Below are 25454 nucleotides of genomic sequence, written 5' to 3'. Positions count from 1 at the left end.
CCACATACATACACACACACATATATACATACACATACATACACACATATATATACATACACACACATACACACATAGAGGCACATACACACATGCACACTCACACACACAACACACACACACATGTACACACACATGCTCATGCATGCAAAACAGTATTTTTAAAATTTTTTGTAGGAAAAAGATCTTATGATGCTCTAGGAATATCCCAAAGGGTGGCTTTCAGGGGTAAGAATATGATGATCATAATAAATGATGAAAAGTGGAAGCATGCGTGTAACCGAGCAGAAAGGAGGGATGTGCACAGACTCCTGTCCACAGGAGCCGGAGCCTGCTACGAATGTCTAATCAGATCGTAACCGCCACCGTAGGAGGAGAGGAAAATCCTCAAATCATCTGATAACCTGACTGGTTATTCTAAATTATTCAAGGAAATTGATTTGAAGACATCAAATTATAATTCATGTGAGTGAGTGGAAACGATGGCTATAGAACTGAAGGACTCAGACCCACAAGATAAGAATTAAAAAAACAGTGAAGGAAACAACATAAATCTGAGAGAAACTCAGGAGGACGCGGATTTGGTGATGTTTAAGTGACAAACTTTATTCTTTTTTGAAAAAGTCAAAGACAAAATATTTTTAAAGGTGGCTAATCAGAAAGACATGCATGTTCATACATGTCCAAACAATGTAGGGTTATAATTTGATTACAGACGAGGAACCACAAACTGCCAAAGGACATATGGACAACTACACTTGTTGGTCTCCTTAGTGACAGTAGGAATGGAAAAGCATTCTGAACCACTAGGAAGTTACTGTGCCCTACCAGCCGGTCTTTGGGAATTACTTAGGAGCTTAGGAGTCAGTAAGCAAAACCTTTGTGTAAAGGAAGAACCAGGTCTCTTAAGGTCAAAAAGTAGCATGTATTGACTGTTAACTGTCTTCTGGAAAACCCAGAAAAGACATTAAATATAATACATTCGCATAATCAAAAGAAATTGGTAATGCCAAATGCCATAAGACATGTTCACACTGAGACTTTTGAAATTCTTTTTAGTTGGGAGGTAGTAGTTTGTTGGAAAGCTTAAACACCACTGAGGTTCTGTGGAATATTCCACCATCTGGTGAAGAACTAGAAGAAAAGTAATAAACCTACCACAAAAAAAGCCTGCAAGAAAGACCAAAGGGTTGACACAGTCCCAAAAGTGAAAGTCCAGGAACTTTCCTGACCTACTCTTTCTCCAAAACACTTTAGGAAAGACCATTTACTTCTAAATAAGTGATGGGAAATATTTCGATAAATGGACAAAGCTATTAAGAAACGACACCAACAGCAGAATCTCATCAATTAGAAACAAATTGAATTTATAGCATTTAACAGCCAAAAAAAATAACAATTTTAAGTGAGGAAAGGAAAAACAAGATAAAATAAATGTCAAAAGGGTTGTGAGTGGGGAAGTTTTGTCTCTTGCGCAAACGTTACAAAATGGCAAGAAAATTGGGAGATTTGTGAGGAGTTTAGAGCCACAGTCCATGTTTTAAGTGGGCTCTTTTGTTTCCTGGTATTTGAGTGAGTTCTTTCTGTAGTCCAGATTCTGTCCCCCGTTGAATTCTTCCATTCCATAGGTTTCTCTTCACTCAGAAATAAGCTGGCACCCATCTGAAGCTTCCACCCTGCTGGCTAACTGTAATAGTTCTGGAAAACAAAAAAATCACCAGGCTGTAAACCCCAGGGATTCAGTAACAAGAAGCCTGGCAAGCTATGTCAAGGGCATGAAAACCATGAGAATAACCAATCACTTTCTGATTGGCTTTAAGACCAGCTTCACTAGAGAAAACCTTGCACCGCTACTGTGACCTGGGCCCTGGGACCAGGCTGGTCACCATCCCTAGGGGAGAATCTGCTACTACTATTCTTCAAAAAGGACATAATCTTAAACCTGTCCTTAATGATTTAGTGTAACAACCATAGAGCTAGGGTATTTCTCAACCCTCAGGGAAACTATTGCTGTGGTAGATAGTGATTAACGCAGAAACCAACAACTGGCCAGGGTGCAAAGAATAAGACAGTGAACTACGTTCAGCCTGAAAGAGGATGCTTATACCACACCTCGTCCTCTCAAAGCTCAGAGAGTATGGTGGAATGACCAGGTATTGTAATCGTTAGACATGGTAGATGACTATAAGAAAAAAGTACCTTCTGGGCGCATGTGGAGAATATGAATTCAAAGCAGTCTTGACTAGATGTACAAGACCAGTGCAAGCTCAAGCAACTCAAAATCCCAGTGTGGAGAGCGATGATGGGAACTGAGTCCCATCCCTGGTCAAAAAGCTTTGAGAATTTCACAGTTTCTGGGGGAGAGCAAGTCAGTTTTCTTTAGGAGGGTGCTCCCTGGTAGGTTGTTGACCTTTCTCCTGGGGAAGCTCCCATACTCAAGAGTATAGAGGAAGCACAAACAACTTTATGTGATTTTTTTTAAAAAAATGGTAGACACAACCATTGTTTGGCTAGAGAAGGTGGTGGATAAAAAGGAAGGTAGGAAATGGGATAAATGGTCAAAATACATTGTACAAAACTCTCTGAGAAATAATAAAATTGAGGGGAGAGTGAATTAAAAAGAATTTAAGGAATAAAAGCTAAGACAAACGGAGGCACAGAGAGAGAATAAAAATCATTTTAGAGAAACATAAATCAGGAAAAATACAAGTATCAAAAAAGAAATAGAAAATTTTCTAACGGCACATGAAAGCCACAGAAAACAGTTGCTAAGGTGTAATTTAAACAGGAACAAAAATTTAAAATCACAAGTTACCTCAGTAAAGTGCTCACCTGGTCGCACCAAGTCCTGGGTTCATCCCCAGCACTGTATAAACTGGCTATGGTGACACATGCCAGTAATGGCAACATTCAGAAATCAGGGGTTGGAAGATCAGAAGTTCAAGGCCAACCTCAGCTATATAGGAAGGTTGAGGCCAGCCTGGGCCATGTAAGGCACTGTTAGGAAGAAAATGAATAAGGGAGTGGGGAGAGAGTGCAGGAGAAGAAATAGAAGGAGGGGAGAAGAGAGTTGAAGGAAAGACAAACACATTTGAAAATGTGTTGAAAAGAAAGCAAAGTGTAGACATGGAAAATAATGAACCATGAACACCCAGTACTGTCAGCTTCTTTGACTGTTGTCTTTTTAAATGAAAAAAAGAAAAGAAAAGAAACAGATGACCTAAGTAGGCAAAAAGACATAGTTATATGTGTGAAAAACAAAGTCACTTATCATCAAACTCAATAAAAATGGACTGGGACTCAAACAGATGGAGTAACATCTTTTTACAAATTTGTTATATTTTAATTTATGTGTGCGTGTGTGTGCCTGATTATCTTTTATGTACCTCATACACAGAGTACCTGTGGAGGCTGAGGGAGTCATAGCATCTCCTGGAAGTAGAGTTACAGGAAATTGTGTTAAATACATGTTTGTCTAAATTGGAGCAAGTACATATGGTATACAATGACAAAGAGCTATGAGTGTAAGCGTGTAGCATAATTATTGTCAAAATCATGAAGAATGGAATAATTTACAATTTTGTGGGACTATTAGGAAAGTGAAGAAATGTGTGATTGCAAAATACGGTTGCCAGGAAAAAAGAAATCACATAGAGATAGCAAGGGCAAGGTAACTTTTTTTTAATTAACTTGAGTATTTCTTATTTACATTTCGAGTGTTATTCCCTTTCCCAGTTTCTGGGTCAACATCCCCCTAAACCCTCTCCCTCCCCTTCTTTATGAGTGTTCCCCTCCCCATCCTCCCCCCATTGCCGCCCTCTCCCCAACAATCATGTTCACTGAGGGTTCAGTCTTAGCAGGACCAAGGGCTTCCCCTTCCACTGGTGATCTTACTAGGATATTCATTGCTACCTATGAGGTCAGAGTCCAGGGTCAGTCCATATATAGTCTTTAGGTAGTGGCTTAATCCCTGGAAGCTCTGGTTGCTTGGCATTGTTGTTCATATGGGGTCTCGAGCCCCTTCAAGCTCTTTCAGCCCTTTCTCTGATTCCTTCAACGGAGGTCCTGTTCTCAGTTCAGTGGTTTGCTGCTGGCATTCGCCTCTGTGTTTGCTGTATTCTGGCTGTGTCTCTCAGGAGCGATCTACATCCGGCTCCTATCGGTCTGCACTTCTTTGCTTCATCCATCTTGTCTAATTGGGTGGCTGTATATGTATGGGCCACATGTGGTGGGGGCAGGCTCTGAATGGGTGTTTCTTCTGTGTCTGTTTTAATCTTTGCCTCTCTATTCCCTGCCAAGGGTATTCTTGTTCCCCTTTTAAAGAAGGAGTGAAGCATTCACATTTTGATCATCCGTCTTGAGTTTCATGTGTTCTATGCATCTTGGGTAATTCAAGCATTTGGGCTATTAGCCACTTATAAACTTCCTTAAGTAACAAAAAAAACACAAACACAGCAGTCTATATTTAAGAGTCTGTATAAACACCTAAATATGCACATATATACACATGCATACCGTAACTGAAGGGTAGAACCCAAGCCACCACAATAAACATAAAAGTTCTTGGCCTGTTCATTGCTAAAATACAATTTCTGTGTGGATGGGGAAGTATGGTAAATATATTTCCTGAGGGAAAAAGAAGACTGGATTTCTAGAAAAATTTTAAAAAGTGTGTGTGGGGGGGTGAGTAGAACAGCACTGTGTGAGTAACAAGGATAGTGTATGACGGTGACTCTGAGGAGGGCTTTAGAGAATAAAAGTTATTTAGAGGGTATGAGAATATTCCTCTGAGGAGACCACAGAGAAGAAATGAAGAAAAAGGCATCAGGTTTAAAGTCATTCTTGGTTTAGAGAACTGAAGTGAGTCATCTCTATCTCCCAGAGTCTTTTTGGAAGACACACTGTAGCAGCAATGAGCTAGCATTCCTTGTGGAGGGAGCTTTTTATTTATCTTTAAATATTTATTTATTATGTATACATCATACAGCTTTCTGCCTGCATGTATGCCTGCAGGCCAGAAGAGGGCAATACATCTAATTATAGATGGTTGTGAACCAACATGTGGTTGCTGGGAATTGAACTCAGGACCTCTGGAAGAGCAGACAGTGCTCTTAACCTCTGAGCCATCTCTCCAGCCCTGGACGGAGTCTTTAAATAACCCTCTTTGCTTCTTTGCAGGGCACCGAGAAAGGGGAAGAGCGGCATGACTTACATGCAGAACTTAGTAAAAGAAAAATGGAACAAAAATTTGGTTGATGGCTGGCCTGGTCTCTTAAATGATTGTACAGGTAAACACCTTGCTTAAGAGGAAAAAAATGAGCCTAAGGTGCAGCCAAGCAGCCATTTGACAATGAGATTACTCCTGGCAGAGAAAGCCAGGCGCTATCATAGAGACAATGAGTGACCCAGCTCCAAGGTCACTTCAGAGACATTCAAGATAGTGCAAAGTGCCAAGGCCTTCTGGGCAGAGCAGATCTGAAAGAGGGACCCAGGGAACTTAGGTAACTCTGAAGACAACTACAGGACCCAGGAGACCCACAGGACCCAGAGGACCTAAGGAACCCAGGGAACCCAGGAGACATGTAGACATTAGATTCCTGCTTCTTAAACTTCACAGTATACACCCACAAATTATTGCCCTGGAAGGTTCTTAAGCCTTCTGCTTCAGATTGGAAATTCATCATGGCCCCACCCCCAGGCTCTGAGGCTTCAAGTTTCTTACACTGAATGGGCTTTCTACCTCTCCAGTGTCAATTATGGGACTAGCTAGCCTCCAGCAGTGTAAACCAATTCAACAACCTCCCTTTTATAATGATATGTTGTAAAAAGTGTAATTAGTTTGATAGATTTGGATGGATAGATGGATGGATGGACGGACGGACGGACAAATGGGTGGATAGATACTGTTAGTTATGTTCTTCTACAGACAGCCAAAGAGAAACCCCACTGGCACACATGAGAATGGAATTACCCCAAGGTTCTACATCCGTGGCACCACCAGAGAACAATGCTACCCCGGGAAGCAGAGGCATCTGACATCCTGTAAGAGCTACAACATGGCCAACAGCAGAAAATCCATGAGGATGTGATCTCCTGAAGAGCTGCAGACCACAACTTCTACCTCTAGAAGGAACAGGAATGGTCATCAGATAAAAAAGGGTTATCCTCAAACCTTAGTGTTTCCTGCTTGCCCTGCTGGGTTTTTACTGAGCCTGGTTACCCTGTCTCTCTCCCTTTCAGAACCCCTGCTCTGTGTGTGACCCCACATCTCATTTTTGAAGCACGCTTAACCTGATTTACCTCACAGCTTCACTGCTAAAAAGGAGTTCGCCTGAATGTGAAAAGCACCAGCAAATCCCACCCACATCACCTTTGGGTGAAGTGTAGAAGACCTGAGACTTTTCTGTTGATGCTTTAAAGATGTTTTAGTGGCCTCAGGAATAATGGGGTAGAATGAAAGTATATTTTATGCAGAGGGTCCTAGAAGGGGGTTCAAGAGAGATCCTAAGGCAGAACGTTGGGGAGTAAGAGCTTTATTAAAAGAGTTGTTACTGCCCTGGCCACACAGACAAACAGCAGCAAGGCAGGGTAGCAAAGGCAAGAAATCAAGTGAGGATAACTTCTTGTACCTTCTGAGAACTGAGGTAGATTAACAAACCTGAAACCAGGGTGATTCCCAAGCAGAAGACAGGGATGGAGGTGAAGAGCAAGATGTGTAGCCACAAAACTCCCGCTTTGATGTTAACTCATTTCCCCAGGTGAGAAATCGGGTTTCTGGGAAGCAGTTAGCAGGAAAGTCACTAACAATGCCTCCACAGGGTGCCTGTGAAAGACTGTGAGAAGGAAAGGGCTGCTTTGGGCTCTGTGAGCAGCTGGAATCTAAGAGTACATCCTTACAGATTACCCACCAGATAGAAGGAATTAGATGTTAAGAAATAGGTGAATTCTTGTTGATAAAATAGATACCCAGAGGGACACTGCAGTTCTCTTATGAGGCAAGGGCCTCTCCTTTAGTTCGTCTTACTTTCTGTTTGTATTTGTCGTGTATCCATGTTTTCACATGGATATCTGCATATATGTGTGCAGTGTGCATGTATGCTTGTTCGAAGGTCATATTTCTTATGCTTCTATCCAAGCCTGTTCACCAGCTATGATGGATAAGGTTTGGAGGAGGAGGGAGTTCATGTTTGTTTCTCTGTTTCTTTGTTTGTTTCAATTTGACACAGGCTAAAGTCAATTGAAGGGAGGGAAAGTCACTTAAGATAATGCTTCCACAAAACTAAGCCATAGGCAAGCCTCTAAGCATTTTCTTAATAAGTGATTTAAGGGGGACAGTCCAGCCTACTGTGGATGGTACCATCCCTGGGCTGGTAGTCCTTTGTTCTATAAGAAAGCAGGCAGTGCAAACCATGGAGCAAACCAGTAAGTAGTATTCCCCCAAGGACTCTTCATTAGCTCTTGCTCCGGGATCCTGCCCTGCCTGAGTTCCTGCCCTGATTTCCATGATGAACAGCAATATAGAAGTGTAAGCTAAGTTAACACTTTGCTCCCTGTGTTTCTTTGGTCATGGTGTTTTGGTACAGTAATAGTAACCCTAAGAGAAGTCCATACCAGGAATGGAGTATTGATGTGACAGACTTGACCATACCATGTCGTTTTGGGAAGGAGTGTGGGAGGGCACTGGAATGTTGGGCTAGAAAAGTCATTGACCGAAGTTTAAAGCTCGGTGAGCTATTCTGTAGGAACTTGGAAGATAAGAGTGTTTGGAACAGCACAGTGTATAGAGCCTGGCTTGTGAAGTTTAAGAGAGAAGCAAAGACTCTACTGGGCTTTTGGTGTGAAGAATCTGTAGCTCTGGTCAGCTGGAGCTGGAGACACTGTTGTGAATAACAAGAAAGCAAAAATTCTAAAGTGAAACCCTGGCGTTGCTGGGATACCTCATGCTGGTCAGATGGAGTTGAAAGAATGGTAGTGATTAAGACGAGACCAGCATAGACTAGACCAGCATAGATGAGACCAGCATAGTTGAGATGAACTCTTCTGAAAAGGGTTTCCTGAGAGTCAGCCCACGGAAGGTGTGTTCCAGACATGGTCAAAACTGAACTTGGTAGTATAAAAGTCTTCCGGGTGGTACTGGTTTTGAAAGTGTGAAACTGCCCCACCTGGGGATCCATCCCACATAACACCAAACCCAGACACTATTGTGGATGCCAAGAAGTGCTTGCTGACGGGAGCCTAATATAGCTGTCTCCTGAGAGGCTCGGCCAGAGTCTGACAAATACAGAGACTGTACACAGGAACCCTTGGAGATGTTAGGGGAAGGACTGAAGGAACTGAAGGGGTTTGAAGCCATAGGAAGAACAACAACATCAACCAACAAGATGCCCCACCCCCCAGAGCTCCTAAGGACTAAACCACCAACCAAAGAGTACACAGGGAGGGACCCATGGCTCTAATCGCATATGTAGTAGAGGATGGCCTTGTCAGACATCAATGGAAGGAGAAGCCCTTGGTCCTGTGAAGGCTTGATATGCCAGGGCAGGGAGGCAGGAGTTGGGGGAGGAACACCCTCATAGAAGCAGTGGGAGGGAGGATGGGATAGGGAGATTCCAAAGGAGAAATTGAGAAAGGGGTTAACATTTGAGATGTAAATAAATAAAATATCCAATTAACAAAAAGAGAAAGTGTGAAGGGTCATGGAGAACCCCTGAGGGTTGGCACTGTGTGGCAGGGCTGGAGTCCCTGAAAAGAGCCCAGGAGAGGATGCTGGTAAAAGTACAGCCCTGGGGTAGCAAAGGACCCCAGCAGTTGTGGAGATGCCAGTGCCATGGGATGACCACCAAGGATAGCAGCAGTGCTGAGCCTAGAAGACAAGCAGTGTGAGGCAGAGGGAAAAGCCAGATAAGTGACCCAGGCCCCTTGGAGGCGCCCAGAAGATTGTGAATGAGTCCCAGACAATTGGACATCGAGTGATTTATATTGATGGCATTTGGTTTTGCTCTGTTCAGACTATAGCCAGACTGTGACCTGGTTCTTCCCTGTTGAAGAAAGCATTTATTTTGACTTACTTTGGAATTTTACAGGTGAAATTTTTTTAAAAATTTTAAAAGAGATTTTTGGATTTTTAAAGGGATTGGTGGATATTTTAAGGAGACTGAAACTTTAATGTGTTTGAATGTGTAAGGACCATGTGCCTTTTAAAGTTATTACTGGCTTTTAATGAGAAAACCTTGGGGATGAATAAGAAAGGGAAGGTAACAGCGAGGTGTTTGTGTGTCAGTTTGATGGGGTGTCAGTTGTGCCAGATAGTTTTCGTCAATTTGGTGTAGCTAAGAGCCTCTGGAAAGAGGGAGGCTCAGTTATGAAACTACCTCCCTAAGATTGAGTGTTAGGCAAGCCTGTAGGGCATTTTTCTTAATTATTGATTTAAAAGGGAAGACCCAGCTCATCGTGTGTGGTGCTCTCCCTGGGCCGGTTCCTGGGATCTATAAGAAAGTAGGCTGAACAAGCCATGAGGAGCAATCCAGTAAACAGCATCCTTCAACAGCCTCTATGTCAGCTCCTGACTACAGGTGTCTACCCTGCAGGAGTTCCCATCCCTACTGCTTTTGATGGTAAACAACTGTAATTTGGAACTATGAGTGAAATAAGTCCTTTTCTCCCTAAGTAGCTTTGCTCATGGTGTTTTGTTACAGCAATGGTAGCCCTAAGAAACCAACCTTGAGTTATTACTTTACCAATAATCTAGCTCACCAGTTAAGCTAGAGGCTTGAATAGAAAGGTTCAGGGATGACCTCTCCCCACCACCCCAGCACAAGGCTTATAACAAATGCCGCTGTGCCTGGCTTCTACCTGTAAACTGGAAAGCAAAACCCAGGTCCTCATCCTTACATAGCAGGGATCACTGAGCCATCTCTCCAACGCCCAAACACTTGGGTTTCATTTCAGTGTTGGAAAAGGATGCTCATGATGATGAAATTCAGACTCTAAGATCTTGTTAATAAATTGCACTCCCGAGAAAAAAGAAAGCCAATGGTTTCATATTTCTGGATCTAAGAGTCATTAGAGAAGAAAAGAAAAGAAAAGAAGAGGAAAGGAAAGGAAAGGAAAGGAAAGGAAAGGAAAGGAAAGGAAAGGAAAGGAAAGGAAAGGAAAGGAAAGGAAAGGAAAGAAAAGATCTATAAAGAGCCTCTCAGGGCTTCTGGGACTGACACTGCACAGATACATTCTCTACCTATTGGTCTCTGTATCTGGGTGCTGCCGAGTCACCGCATCTTGTCTTGTGTTTTGCATCCTTTTCCTAGCAGCAGGTATAAAAAGTCTGTTAGTAAAATAAAGAGGCACAGGTACGTAATGTATTGTCATGTGAAACAGGGGAAAAACAGAGCGCCCCCCTCGGGACCTTTGACCCCTTATAGCATGCTATCTGTTATATCCTATGACTGCCTGTGCTTAGGCCCTACCTTTTCAATCATCAAAGACGTTTTCAAAAACATCTGTGTTTTTTATTTGTACTGTACGGTGGTTCGTATCCTTTAAAATTGGTCTGTCAGGACCCACCCACATCGTAAGTCAAGAACGCAAAAAAGCATCTGGACTTAACAATGATCTGTCTTACAATTTCTTGAAGTTAAAGTTTGTCAGTTAAAAACAGGCTCGGGACTCACATCATTTTTTTACTGTGATGTGTTTATTGGGGCCTAGCCCCATCGTGGTGTCTGGAGGGATAGCCCTACACTATCGTGTACGCGTCTGCTCAATGCTCAGTCTATCAAATGCAGAAGGTTTGGTTTTGTAGTGATGAAGTGAATAAAACAGAATTAAATTCATTTATTCATTGGATAAATATTTACTCTTATGTGCTAAACATTGAACCAATTACAGGGAGCATAACAGCAAGTTAGACGATTACAGTCTGGCAAGGAATGCTTTAAACAGTTGTGCGTAGCATACCGTTAACGAGAAGTTTATGTTACAAGGAATGCTTCTGAGGACGGCTGATATACACATGGGGGTCAGTGAAAACTTCACATCAGAAGAGGCACACGCACTACATGAAAAGATGACCGATGTAAGTAGGAAATGAGGGGGAGATACAGGCAAAGCAATTTCCCTCTGACCTAACAATATTCATCCACACAGTGGAAAATAATACGCACTTCAATAATTTTTAAGCTCGATTGATACATAAGTAGAACAAAAGTCATTGAAATAACACAGAACAAAGAAGAGTTTAATTCCAACTGGGAGAATCACGACAAATTGTCATCTGTGTTTTTCAGAGAGAATAAATCTGATCTGGGGCTCAAGAAAGTGGAATGAATAAAAACTTCACTCAAAATGAACAGACGCCGGGGAGTGTGGTGCATATTTTGAAATGACTAGTATAGCCAGAAGGTACAGCGAGTGAAGCCCTACAGTGAGAAGTAAGAGAGAAACCCTGTAATGCAAAATAATAATAATAATAATAATAATAATAATAATAATAATAATAATATAGAACCTTGATAGCAGAGGGAAAATTATATTACATGCAGTTTAACACTTAACAGACGGCTGGTTTCAGATCATAACAGTGACTATCATGCTATGAAATTTGAATTTTATTATCACTGCAATGAGGCATCCATGTTTTGTTGAGCAGGAAATAAAATGATGGGCTATCCCTCTGGAAAGACCGATCTGTTGGCAGTGGAGGGTTACTAGGCAAGAAAAGAGAGTGGAACCAAGGACCTCTGGAAGATCCATTGTGATAAAGAAGGCTGGGGAGGCAAGACCAGAGCATACTGGTGGCCATGATGACAGAAAGAGGTGCCTCAGAGTCAAGGCAGCATCATAACTCTGTGGTCTAAGGGAATGAAGTCCGGAAGCCTGCTGATACCTTCAGACTTGAGTAAATGGAAGAAGGCAGAAATGAGGAGGGTTTGGAAAAACACAGTGACTCTTTAAGAATAGGCAAAAGACAATACCGATGGAGACAAGAGGTGCTGAAGTTCTGCCCTGGCTACTCAGGCAACTTCCTCCATACCGTTCATGTCACTGGGTGAATAGAAGTGTAATCATTCCTGTGGACCTCTGTGGCTTATGAGCCAATGATGACCTGAGTGTGGTGGTTCACACCTGTAATCCCAGGATTGGGGGGCCAGAGGATCACAAGTTTAAGGTCAGCCTTGCCTACACAGGGAGTTTAAAGTCAGCCTGGAACACCTTGTCTCAATAAAAGAAAACAAACAAATGAAACAAAATAATTGACCATCATTCCAGGGCATAGGAATTTAATAGCCATTTCTTAATCCATGCTGCTTAGATAAAGGCAAGATACTTATGATACATTGACCCAAATGTTAATTCTTTTTTTAAGTGTGACCTAACAAGTCACAAAATAAACAATAACTAACACACACACACACACACACACACACACACACACACACACACGTGATGTTACAAAGGTATTACTATTTTATCCCCGCTACATACTTGTACATTTGGGATTTTGTGCTTCTTGTATTGTCATCGTTTGGCATCAGTCACCAAATGGTCCTTTTGGACACAAAACATAGCAAACCTAAGCTAAACCAGAGACCATGATCTCAGGAGGTTAAGAGCAATTTGCGTTAGTCCTGATGCCCCTGAGTCCCTTCCTGAGTCATTTAGACAAGTGTGCTGGGTTCCAGAACAACGCAGACACTAAGTGTGAGTCCTTCCTGTCCATTAGTTCTCATGTGCAGATCTAAATGTTCTGCTCAGTTCCTTCATTTGCTCTGTACACAGGCGATGAAAACCAGAAAGAGTAATGTGCTTTTCAGAAACATGGCTCCAGGTAGACTTGATGGGTGTGAACAGCATAAAAGAATAGACAAAAAAATACGTCCCATTCTACTTGTCTTCAGGATGCTTCTCATTTTAAGGATGGTGAGACAGTGATGAGGTGACAGCTTAAAAGGTGAGGAGTTTAATTCGTGCCAGATTTAGCTCTGGTGAGAGGGAGTAGGCAGATGTGCCTGTGCGAGTCAGTCACAGGCTGGTGTGCAGTTGAAGGGCACTTGAGAAATTAGGGTTTAGGTTATAGTGGGAACCGTCGTCCTTCCAGCGAGAGAGTGGAGAAGTAGGAATACCAAATTCCAATCCTTAAATTATTAAGAAAGAAAGAAACAGACAAAATCATAACAATATCAACTCAGCCCCTCAGGTGTGAAAAACTGTGAAGGAGGAAGAACCAATTGTTGTCGATGGCAACTTCCAGATCCTGTAGATTTGTTGACTGTAGATTTTGTAGAGCAGTCGGGAGCTCTTCGTGTAGAGTGACATGAAATACGCTATGCTCTTCCACTGCTGAATGAAAAAAAAATGACTTTTTCTTCAGAAGTTCTCTCCAGAAAGCCACGGTCAGCTGTACCTGGCTCCATGACTTCTCTATTTGGCACATCCTGGAGGAGAAATGAACCAGAACCACTTGATATTTGGTTGAGTTGAATGCAGCATTGACTTAACATCTCTAATTGGCCCTGCTCTTCCAGAAGACACCAAGGTAAATAAGCCATCTCGCTCTTCGCCTCTCCTCGCTCACAGTCTGTTTGCAGGATAAAATGCACACAAGCGGAGTACAGCCTGTGGGTGCTCTGTTCACTGATTTATAAGCCGAAGAAATGTACGCTGAATATTTTATGGAAAAGGAATGTATTGGGTTGCTTGGGGAATGTTCAAAATCAATGAGTCTAGAAAAGCAACTTAAACCACACTGGAACCCAGCGAGGCAAGGCAGGAGGCTGCAGTACCAACATGGAGCCAACACAGTGGGCCTTGGGGGCGGAGACAGGGCTGCTGAGGCAGAATGAACATCTGCACACACAAGGAACTCGTGATTGACCTAGATCAGGCACCCCTGAATAGAGGAACGGAAAGAAATGTCATCATTTCAGAAGGGAAATTCGCGGAGCAATTAGGAAGAAGCCATGGATGTTGATGAGCAAAATGCTAAGTGCATGGGCGATTAGCCTCAGGCTGGGGTATGGAGATGCTGTGAGGGGGCAAAGAGCTAGAAAATAATCTGAAGAGATAAAGCATAGCCACAAATAGCATATACAAAAGAGCATACAAAAATTATAGCCATTAGGGTCAATATTTGAAAACTCTCTTCTCCTTCACTTCAAAGGCCAAGCATTTGTTGAGCCATACCCTCATGAGTACCATCCCAAACGCTAAGAAAAGGTATGGCCCTCCCTTCTCTGTTGGCTGTCAGGACTTGGGAGTACCAACAGACTGGCTTTCAGATTCGGCTTTAGTGAGACAGCTCAACTTTATTTGGGGTGAACAAGGGTTATATAGATCTTAAGGACTGAGTAGGGATTTCCAATGTGGGTGAACATTATTGGCTAGAGTGGAGGCCTGGTAATGCTTTGTTTACATGAAGAGGAATTCCAAGAACCTACTTGCCAGGGAAGGTTCTTATTGCAGATCCTACTACAAAAGCCTATATTCAACAAAACTGGAAAATCTGGAGGGATGAACAATTTTCTAGACAGATACCAGATACCAAAGTTAAATCGGGAACAAATAAACCATCTAAACAACCCCATAACTCCTAAAGAAATAGAAGCAGTTATTAAAAGTCTCCCAACCAAAAAGAGCCCAGGTCCAGATGGATTCATTGCAGAATTCTATCAGACCTTCATAGAAGACCTCATAACAATACTATCCAAACTATTCCACAAAACAGAAACAGACGGAGCACTACCAAATTCCTTCTGTGAAGCGACAATTACTCTTATACCAAAACCACACAAAGACCCAACAAAGAAAGAGAACTTCAGACCAATTTCCCTTATGAATATTGATGCAAAAATACTCAATAAAACTCTTGCAAACCGAACCCAAGAACACATCAAAATGATTATCCGTCATGATCAAGTAGGCTTCATCCCAGGGATGCAGGGATGGTTTAATATACAAAGATCCATCAATGTAATCCACTATATAAACAAACTCAAAGATAAGAACCACATGGTCATTTCTTATTGGGAGGGGAAAAGTTAAGGCTGTAATCTGGCCACAGTCTACATGACTTTCTTCAGAGGTTTTAGTTTATATTTTTTATTTATTTATTTTACTTTGTTGACTACAGATGGGAAGGACTGATTGGTCATAACATAGCACCTAGCATACAGCAGGAAAAGTGGGGCTGGACTTATGTGCTGGACCATGCGGCACTTGCAGGAAACTCGTGCAGGGTCATCCTCTAGATAAGATTAGGCACCCAGGCTGAGAGATATTCCAAAGATCAGGCAGATAAAAGATAGCCCCACCAAGAAAGGGAGTCCTCCATTTTGTACCAAGCCCAGAGAGTGTATCCAGACATAGTGACTGCCACCTTGATAACAGGGTCTTCCAACAAAATGGATGTCAGTGGATAATATTAAGATGACTGAATGCCGGATCCAGGTGGACATTGGTAACTGAAGAAATGGATCAAGATGACAAAACCAAACAGAAGAAGCAATAATTTTCAAGCTTAGGGGTTGTTAGGCATGATGGTAATGATTTCTGTGGGAAAGGAAAATGAATAGATGAGCCCTATTTGCTCAGGTTACTCTGTAGAATAGCATTTTTCAATATGGAGGTCATGAGCCAGGGTCAAACCACCCTTGCATAGGAGTTGTCATATAACACCATCAGAAAGCACAGATATTTGCATGGCAATTCATGACAGTAGCAAAATTACAGTTATGAAGTATCAACAAAATTAATTTTATGGTTGAGAGTCACCACACCATGAGGAACTGACATTAGGCAAGTTGAGAACCACTGGTCAATTTTCAGGCACAGCCTCAAGAAGAAGAAGGAGAGGAAGAACTTAACAGACTTCCAGAGATGACACACTGAGCCAGAGGAAAGCTAGGGCAAATTTACAGAGCGACATTTTGAAGAGCCAGGGCGCAGTTCTGGAAAGTCCTCTGAATCTGTCAGCTGACCGTTAGCAGCCCTGCACGTGAGGAGAGCTCACCAGACCCAGCAGACAAAACCACACCGACAACTACAGGAAACTGCAGTCCCAGGATCTCACACTTCTAAAAGAGGCCTTGTTCCTTCCAGCCAGAGGAAATCTCACTCAGGAGGCTTTGGGTAGAGCACTCAGGAAGGCTTTTCTTAGTAATTAGTCCTAGACTAAATGTTGTTCCCATTCCCACTAATAAATCTTCAATGAGAAAATGGCAAAGACACGGCACTTCTAAGTAACTTAATTAGACTAGCAAGTAGCTTTGTGCTTCAAAACCCCAAGCAAGTAGGCTTTTGAGATCAGGCACGAGCAGTTCTGGGGACAAGCACAGCACATGTATGCAGGCAGCTCAGTCTTACTGGCGGCTACCAATACCGTATCACTCCTGCGGCCTCATATGGGCTCTCTTCTAACCTGATAAAACCAAAAGGTTGCTGTTGGCCCACACGGTCTAGGCTACAAAAGGGTCACTTGGTGTATGAGTTACCAGCAGGAAATCAATGACTTGAAAGACAATTGTGAGGGAAAATGACTGTTGTGCAGAAATGTGGGTGTTAAATATGGTCAACCACATTGTGTAACATTGCACATAAAAGAGACGTTGTCTAAGATAAAGATGTGTGTATGTGTGTGTTTATATACATGTGTGTTATGTATACATGGTAGAGAATAAATTGTCTGGTTGGTGGGAAGCCTGAGAAACATTAAATGAGCAGAACTCAATCATCACTGGTACAGAGTGGCCCAGTTAGTTGATGTTAGTCAGCTTAATATCGATATCATGGGGACAAACCTGGGACATCTGTGATGGCAGAATAAAGACTGTGAGTGGACCCTGAATGAACTCTTCCTCCCCGAGCTTTATCTAACTAGCCAGCTATAGAGATCTGAAGTGCTCCCCGGAGGACAATGGATCCAGGGAGATCCAGATATGCCACCCACCCTCAGTGAGACCAAAACATCTGCTTCTTTGTGGCATGAACATGTATGGGTGGTATGTGCATCCAGACACATGTGTGCCACAGTGTACATGAGGAGGTCACAGGTCAACTTCAAGGGACAGTCCTCACCTTCTTATTTTGAGACAGTGTGTTTCTCTTGTTTACAGTTCAGGATAGCAGACTGCATGGGACTTCTTTTGCCTCTGCTCTCTATCTCACTGTAGGAACACTGGGATTACAGATGTACACTAACACTCTGGAGGTCTGGGGAATCAAACTCACTGTTCCCTCTCATCTGTTCTCCCACCAACATCCACTCCTTGTCATTTAATTAATTGAACCCTGAATTCTAGAAGGGGTTGAATTCATTTGACAGAAAAAAAAGATACAATTTTCACATCTGGAGTTATTTTAGTTATTGTGCTGGAAATTACAGAAAAGCCCTCACAACACAAGATTCCCTTTAACGTGGTTACAAGCCATGAAGCCCATAGACAGGATGTCACAGGAAGGTGTCTCCAGCACGGACCCACCACATCCAGCACCATCGTGATACTGCAACAGCTTTGTGAAAACCCAAGCCTGAGCTAGAGGCTGTGTTACACACCTGTCAACACAAGTGTGAGCTGGGGCTGTGTTACACACCTGTTAACCCAGTGCCGGGGTCAGACATGGACAATCTCCCAGGGACTCCCTGACCAGTCAGCTCTAGTCAAAATGGCAAGTTCTGCATTTAACTTGAGATTCTATCTTAAAACGTAAGATCGAAAATGGTCCCAAAAACCTACCTACAAGTAACAATATACAGACCCCACAGGGTACATTTACACAGGTATATACATAAATATGCATGTAACACCAGTTAATGAGAGAAGAGGCCATAGATTCAAACTAGGGCAAGAAGGGTTGTATGGGGGTGTTTAGAGAGAAGAAAGGTAACGTAAATACTGTAAGTTTATTGTAAACATAAAAATAAAATAATAAACATAGTATGAAGCTGTTGAGGAAGCCATACTGATGTCAGCCTCCAGCTCCCCACAAAACACACATGGGTAAGCACACCCACACACATGTGAACACATGAATATCACCCCACATGCAGAAACACACACACAGACACACACATGCACACATACACATAGACACACAGACACACGCATGTGCACACAGACACACACAGAGAAAGACACACACAAGTGATAAGAGATGAATCCATAAATGAACAATGCTGTAGCCTTTATAGGGTAGTATATATCTTACTAATGTGACATTACTCTGTATCACAGTCCCCTTCTCTTTCTCTGTCTCATATATATGAGACATATATAAATCACATAGATCTAAAACCTATAAAGTAGACAAGAAACTGCCCTCCCTTGAAGTGTGTTTACTTTGCAGTCCTACGACTCTGTACTAGGTGGGTTTAGCTTTCTATTTCCAACATGAGGATGTCAACGAAAACAAGACTTGAACTTAGCTTCAAGGCAAGAACGCATCAGACCCTTCATATCGGACATGAGGGAAGAGCAGGAGCAATCAGATTATTAGACACAATGGTCTACATCCATAGGGTGTCCAGCAAACAACAGGAAATACATTTGGTAGGTAGGCGATGGCTGGAGTTACCTAACTGTTGGTAAATAAATGGACCTGAGCGACAACACAGACATCATAATCAGGGCTTCTGATTCCTCGGTCTCAGGCTTTGAGCTCAGGCTTTGATCACTTCATTTGGTTCATTAGCCCAGACCAATAGACATGGTCAACAGGACCATGAGGAATGAGCAGCTAAAAGGTGGCAAAAATTCAATATACTTTAAAATACATTTTCTAAAATGCACATTTTAAGCTGGGCACGGTGGTGCACTCTTATCATTGAGTGCCTGAGCGGTAGAAGGCTCTGGAGATCAAATCTAGTTTTGGCTACACAGTAAATCAGAGACCACCTTGAGTCGTATAAGACGCTACCAGAAAAAAGGAGTAATAATAATAAAAAATTAATATATATTTTAAGTCACTTGTGAGTTGAGATAAGTTATTTTAAATGATTCATACATGTAAAGACAAACTTTAAAGAAAATGTAAGTCAAGAAAGAAATGAATATTTAGCATAACCATTTCCTTTTGAATTACCCTTAATTTGTACGCTGGAATCAAACTGCTTTCAGCATTTATGTACTTTGGTTTTACACCAAAATCCCTCTAGACAGCCTTCATCAGCTGCCAATATGTCTGCATCACAGACTCAAGTAGTCTGTTCCCTTTGATTAGATCTGGGAGCTAATGCAGAGTATGGCCTGTGTGTCTACAGCAACCTAATCAGCTAGGGAGATTCCCTGACACCCACATCTGGTCCATACCACTGAAGCAGAATGACGAAGATTGTGGCCATAAACCAATATCTCCAGGCTGAGCTGTCACTCTCCAAATTAGTTCTTGGTTAAAATCATCAGGTTTCAAATTACTCCATGAGTATTCGTAGTTCTGGTGGAAATTCCAGGAAACTCAGAGGTCCTGACCATCTCTTGTATCCCTGATTAGAGAAGGAGCCTTTAAAAGAAATGGATCCTCTTCTCAGTCTTCTCTGGGATATCTTGCAAACAGAGTGATTTTTTTACATTCCTTTTGGATTTACATGTATGTGTGCCTGCTTCTTAGTATGTATACTCCATGCATTCAGTGCCCACAAAGATGAGAGGATGGAAAGAGGTCGTCCAATCTTCTAAAATTAGAGTTAGAGGAAGTTGTGAGGTACCAATCATGGATGTCGGTGCTGAGAACCAAACTCAGGTCTTCCAAAAGAGCAGTGGGTGCTCTTAAGCACTGAGCCATCTTTCAGGTCTCCTGGTTTCCTTTCTTGAGACAGAGCTTCTTTTTATAGTTCAGGGCTCTGGTAGTCACAATCCTCCGTCCCGGTGACAGTCTTCTGGGTATTGTCTATTCAGATTCAAAGTATCCAGAATATCACTGGTTCTTCTTCTTTTAGAGCCAATCTTGCCAGAAAAATAATGAAGTCCTTCTTCTTCCTCTAGTGAGGGTAGAACAGAGAGTGAGTCTAAGGTTCCGGGATCATTTGACTGCACTCCCAAAATTTGGTAAACAAAGATGTCTACTTTCAGAGCCAGATATGTGACTATGGCAGAAAAAAATTGGCTGTATTAAGGATTATGATGAGGAAGGTATTCTGGGGGGTGAGACTAATATCTTTGAGTAAGTCTTGTGGGCCTAGACAGCAGTAATGGTTACCCTCTAATCCTGACACCCAGAAACTGAAAGCAAGATCTCTTTCCTATTACTGGACTTTTTACCAGTAACTCAATTTACTGGTAAAAACATAGTTTATGATGTGGTTTGGGAGGGTGTATTTTTGGTTTGATTTTGTCTTCTAATCTACCCTAAATACTTAGTTAGATTCTTTGTATGCATTCCTTTATTTTTATTGCTAATTATTTAACTGTTTATTTATTGAGGCAGGGTCTCTCTATGTAGCCCTACCTAGTCTCAAACTCGCTATGTATGTTGTGGATTGCCCTGGAGTTTTATTTTGATACTAATTCTGCTTCCTAGTCATAGACTCAGGACTTGGGTGATTTCATCAGAAGCTTCTCCCCATTTTAACTTATAAAGTAAAGGTGAGAACCAGTGATTGGGCAGGGGAGGGAAGGTGGAGCAGAAGAGTTGGGAAGAGAGAGAAAGGAGAGGGTTGACCGGGAAGAGGAGGTGGAAGCAAGATGGAGCAAAAGCACATGGCCTGGAGGAGCTGCAAGGTATAGGGAATCTCATAGCTGGGAGAATAGAGTAGTGTAGGTGTAAATCTGCCCAATCAAGGTGGGAGCTTGTATTCACATTAATCGAGTTGTGTTTTCTTTGCACAGGCTTATTTGGGTTAGAGAGGTTCCTGCAACATATGTAGATCAGGCTGGCCCTTAAACTCACAGAGATGCTCCCACCTGTGCCTTCCTGGTGGTGAGGATAAAGCCTGAACCACTACTCTGGGTTCCTTATCACAAGTTGAGGAGGTAGACATGAGTAGCACTAGCACCCCATTAAGTCAACCACGGTGCGGGGATGCACACTGAGTTGTCCAACTGTGTCTAGTTGGTGAATGGAGGAACTTCAACACAGACTATGAACCTTTGGAGCTGTGAGTTCTAATTTTCTACCTTTCTAGGAATGCAGAACCTCCTAGAAGACTCTCTAGACTGTCTGTGGCCTTCTCTCCTGGGTACAGATGAGCGAGAGATTTCATCTTCCCTCTAGTGTGAACGTGGGCACTGCAACCCTCAAGAAAAGCACTTGTGGTCATCGACAGGGAGTTTAAGGCTCACAAGTCTCTTATATTTTTGGTTGTGAGCCTAGCCTTTAATGGCTGAGCCATCTCTCCAGCCCAAGGCTCACGAATCTCAAGAGCTGGCCCTTGTGTGGTCTTTCCTCTCTTTGGCAGTCTATAAGAGGTGAGAGGTAACTGAACATAGGACTCTTTGCTAGTGTAGTTGACCATAAGGTACACCAAGGATTTCCAGAAGATACAGCTATCTGGGAGTTAACTGTGCTCGTGTTAGAAACCTTGATAACTCCGTTGGGTCTATAAGATGAAATTGGACAGAATCTTTTTTTAGACATTCGTTAGCATCCCTATCTGAGTCAAGTAGATTATAGACTACATACATACATACATACATACATACATACATACATACATAATATGTTTGTGTATAAAATGTGTGTGTGCATGTGCGTGTGTGCATGTGCATGTGTGCATGTGCTCAGAAAAAGTCAATATTTGACAATTGCTGGGAGTGATTTCAGAAACTAAAGAGAAAATTTCATCTAGACTCCTGTATGATATTCTTGTTAATTTGACAAAAATCTCAATGTTAGCCCACCTCCATCATCAGTGGATATATTTTCTTCCATTCAACTTGTGCTCAGCCCCTTGGAGATGGTGACACACACTACGAAGAGCAGAAACCTTGGGTAACGCCTGCCCAGTTCCCTGTCTGGTTCTACCGTGCGCAGACTGTGTAATTCTTGCCCCGAATCTTAAAGCATTTGAGCTTAGCTTTCAGCAAATGCGGCCCATAATCTCCACCATAGAATGTTGTTCTCAGGGTTAAAAGGCTCATTGTCCATAAAACTCAGGGCCTCTGGACCACACTCAGTAGCTGAGGGTTCTATTTGCCCTCTTCAAACTTCATTTTCCTGATGAAGGGACACGTGCGCAGTCAGCCACCGAGTTTTAAAGTTAATCCCTGCAGCAAGGAGCAAAATTGCTGTTTGGGCTGGAAATCGCCGAGTCCTCATCCTCCCTATGTAGCTGTGCCTTAATTAAGTAATTAAGCAGGACCTCAATTACATTTGAATACTTGTCTTGATCCTTTCAACACTTGCTTTAATGCTTTTGTCAGACCCACAGCTTTGAAGTTTCGGTGCTTGAATTAAAAACCTTATTTCTCAGATTTTAAATTTGATCTATACTGTTGGAGGGAGGGGTTGAAGCCCATTTCCTCAAATTCTGCAAGTTTGATTTAAATAGACTGAAATATCTAGATCTTTACTTACCTATAATAAGTTAAACACCAGTTCACCTACTTATGTGTTAAACATTCTTTGTTTGTGCAGTTGAGCAAACTTAAACCCAGAATGCAGCTACCCAGGAAGGTCAGATCTAGGAAAGGAACCCCTAGATTCTCTCCTTCTCTACACTAGTCCCATCAGCAGGACCTTGGGCAAAGGGCTTGCTCAATGCCCTGAGGCATATTGAGGACAACTTCCCTCACAGTCATCCAGCAAAGTCCACAGATTACCCTCAAAGGTCACCACCAGAGTACACAGAAAAAGAAAAAAAAACAAGCTTAGAGTCAAATAATTTATTGGTTCAATTTAATAATTAATTTAAGAGTTATAGGCTGAGCAACTGGGTTCATTTGCAGCTGGCTACTGTACTGTAGGTACCATGTACATATTTGTATGGTTTGTGTGTGTATGTGGTGGTGTGGGGCAAGGGATTGTGCACATATGCATGTGGATTCATATGTATTTGTGTGCACAATTGTATGGAGACAAGAATCTAATGTCAAATGGCTCTTCAGGTTTCATATTATTTTTGGAGACGAGAATTTAATGTCAAATGTCTTCCTCAGTTTCCGTATTATTTTTAAAATTCATTAAATTTTACTTTTTTGTATGAGTTTGTGTGTGTGTGTGTGTGTGTGTGTGTGTGTGTGTGTGTGTGTGTGCGTGTGTACTTGAGCTCATATGCTACACCATTGTAGTGGCTGGTTTTGTGTGTCAACTTGACACAAATTGGAGTTATCACAGGGAAAGTATTCTCCTTGAGAAATGTCTCCATGAGACCCAGCTGTAAGGCATTTGCTCAATTAATGATCAAGGAGTGGAACCCAGCACATTGAGGGTGGTGCCATCCCTGGGCTGGTGATGCTCGGTTCTATAAGAGAGCAAGCTGAGCAAGCCAGGGGAAGCAAACCAGTAAGTAACATCCCTCCATGGCCTCTGCATCAGCTCCTGCTTCCAGTCCTACTTGAGTTCCAGTCCTGACTTCCTTTAGTGATGAACAGCAACATGAAGTGTAAGCTGAATAAACCCTTTCTTCCCCAACTTGCTTCTTAGTCATGATGTTTGTGCAGGAATAGGAACCCTGACTAAGACAAATTGGTACCAGCCGAGTAGGGTGTTCCTGTGACAACCTGACCATGTTTGGGGAGGACTGTGGAAGGACTTTGGAACACTGAGCTAGAAGAATCATTGGGATGTTAAGAGTTCTGTGGGATGTTCTGTAGAAACATGGAAGAAAATGTTGAGAACAGGGCAGAAAGAGGCCTGGCTTATGAAATTTCAGAGGGAGAATTAAAGACTCTTATCAGGGCGGTTGCTGTTTTGATTGTGAATATTCTGTGGTTTTGGTTAGCTGGGGCTGAAGAATCAGCTGTGACTAACAAGAAACCAGAACTGCTAGAGCAAAACCTTTGCATTACTGCGACTCTTGGTGCTGGTCAGCTGGAGCAGAGAAATTAGTGACCATTTCTTTGAAACCAGCATCACTGAGGTGAAATCTTCTGGGAAGTGTTTTCTGAGAGCACAAAAAAGCTGTGTTCCAGAGAGAGCCAGGGATGTACCTCGTGCTGTGGCTGTGCTTGGTAGTGTGTAAGAGTGCTTGGTAGTGTGTAAGAGTCACCCAGGTGGTACTGGTTTTGAAGGCATGAAGGGGTCATGAAGAGCAGCTGAGACTGGGCACTGTGAGAGGCCATTGGTGAAGGTGCAGCCTCAGTTGCAGTTGATGTCCCAGGACTGAAGGGGTCATGCAAAGGAGTTGAGGTTTTGACACCATGAAGAGAGCCTGTGAGAGGCTGTTGGTGAAGCCTAGTTGCAGCAGAAGACAGCAGTGTTTTGGAGATGCCACTGCCATGAGATGACCACCAAGAGCAGCAGCAGCAGTGGAGAACAGGCATGTGGAGTCTAGAAGACAAGGTGTGTGCTACGAAGGGCAGAGCTAGAGAAGTGTCCCAAGCCCTTAGAGGAGTTCAGAAAATTGTGAGTGGATCCTAGACATTGGACAGTTAGAGTTTGATTTCACTTTTGATTGTGATTCTGTGTCCTGATATGTTTCCCTCTTGAAGGAAGAAAGTATTTTAGTGGAGCCCACAGTTAAGAGACTTTGAATTGTAAAAAGACTTTAAATTTTAAAAGAGATTGGATATTTTAAGGGGGTTGAAATTTTAATATGTAAGAATTTGTAAAGACTGTAGGGCTCTTAAAGTTATTTAGATCTTGGGGATGAGTAAGAAAGTAAGGGTTGAGATTTAATTTGTGTGTCAAGTTGACAAGGGGTCAATTGTACTGGCTGATTTTGTGTGTCAACTTGACACAAACTGGAGTTATCACAAGAAAGGAGCATCCCTTGAGGAAATGTCTCTATGAGATCCAGCTGTAAGGCATTTGCGTAATTAGTGATCAAGGGAGAGGGTCTCTTGTGTGTGGTGCCATCCCTAGGCTGGTGGTCTTGGGTTCTATAAGAGAGCAAGCTGAGCAAGGCAGGGGAAGCAAGCCAGTAAGTAACATCCCTCCATGGCCTCTGCATCAGCTCCTGCTTCCTGCCCTGCTTGAGTTCCAGTCCCAACTTCCTTTGGTGATGAACAGCAATGTGGAAAGTGTAAGCTGAATAAACCCTTTTCTCCCCAACTTGCTTCTTGGTCAGGATGATTGTGCAGGAATAGAAACCCTGACTAAAACAACCATATACTTACCTGCGGTGTGCGTGTAAAGATCAGAGGACAAGTATCAGGAGAAGTTTGTTCTACCCTGTAGGGTGCTGTTGATTGAAATCAGGCAGTCAGGCTTGGAACAGCTACCCTTGCCAGCAGAGCCGTTGTGCCCGCCCATCCCCACTTTCTTTTTTTTTTTGAGATGCTCATGAAACTCAGAGCTCATTAATTCAGCTGATCTGGCTGGCCAGTGAGCTCTAGCATCTGCCCATCTCCACCTCCTCAGAGAAGAGA

The 25454-nt window shown here is 42.5% G+C and overlaps 1 long non-coding RNA gene across 1 annotated transcript in view; it reads right to left on the bottom strand.

The window, feature by feature from the left end:
- Window positions 1–587: 587 nt before the first annotated feature.
- LOC134486653 (uncharacterized) overlaps window positions 588–25454 on the bottom strand; it is a 41288-nt gene continuing 16421 nt past the window's right edge. Inside the window, exon 2 of the long non-coding RNA XR_010065993.1 lies at window positions 588–1698. This is a non-coding gene — a long non-coding RNA (uncharacterized LOC134486653). The remainder of the gene's footprint in view (window positions 1699–25454) is intronic.

This window comes from Rattus norvegicus, chromosome 4 (assembly GCF_036323735.1).
Source record: "Rattus norvegicus strain BN/NHsdMcwi chromosome 4, GRCr8, whole genome shotgun sequence".
NCBI classification, from domain to species: domain Eukaryota; kingdom Metazoa; phylum Chordata; class Mammalia; order Rodentia; family Muridae; genus Rattus; species Rattus norvegicus.
This window is presented reverse-complemented; position numbering and strand designations above follow the sequence as displayed.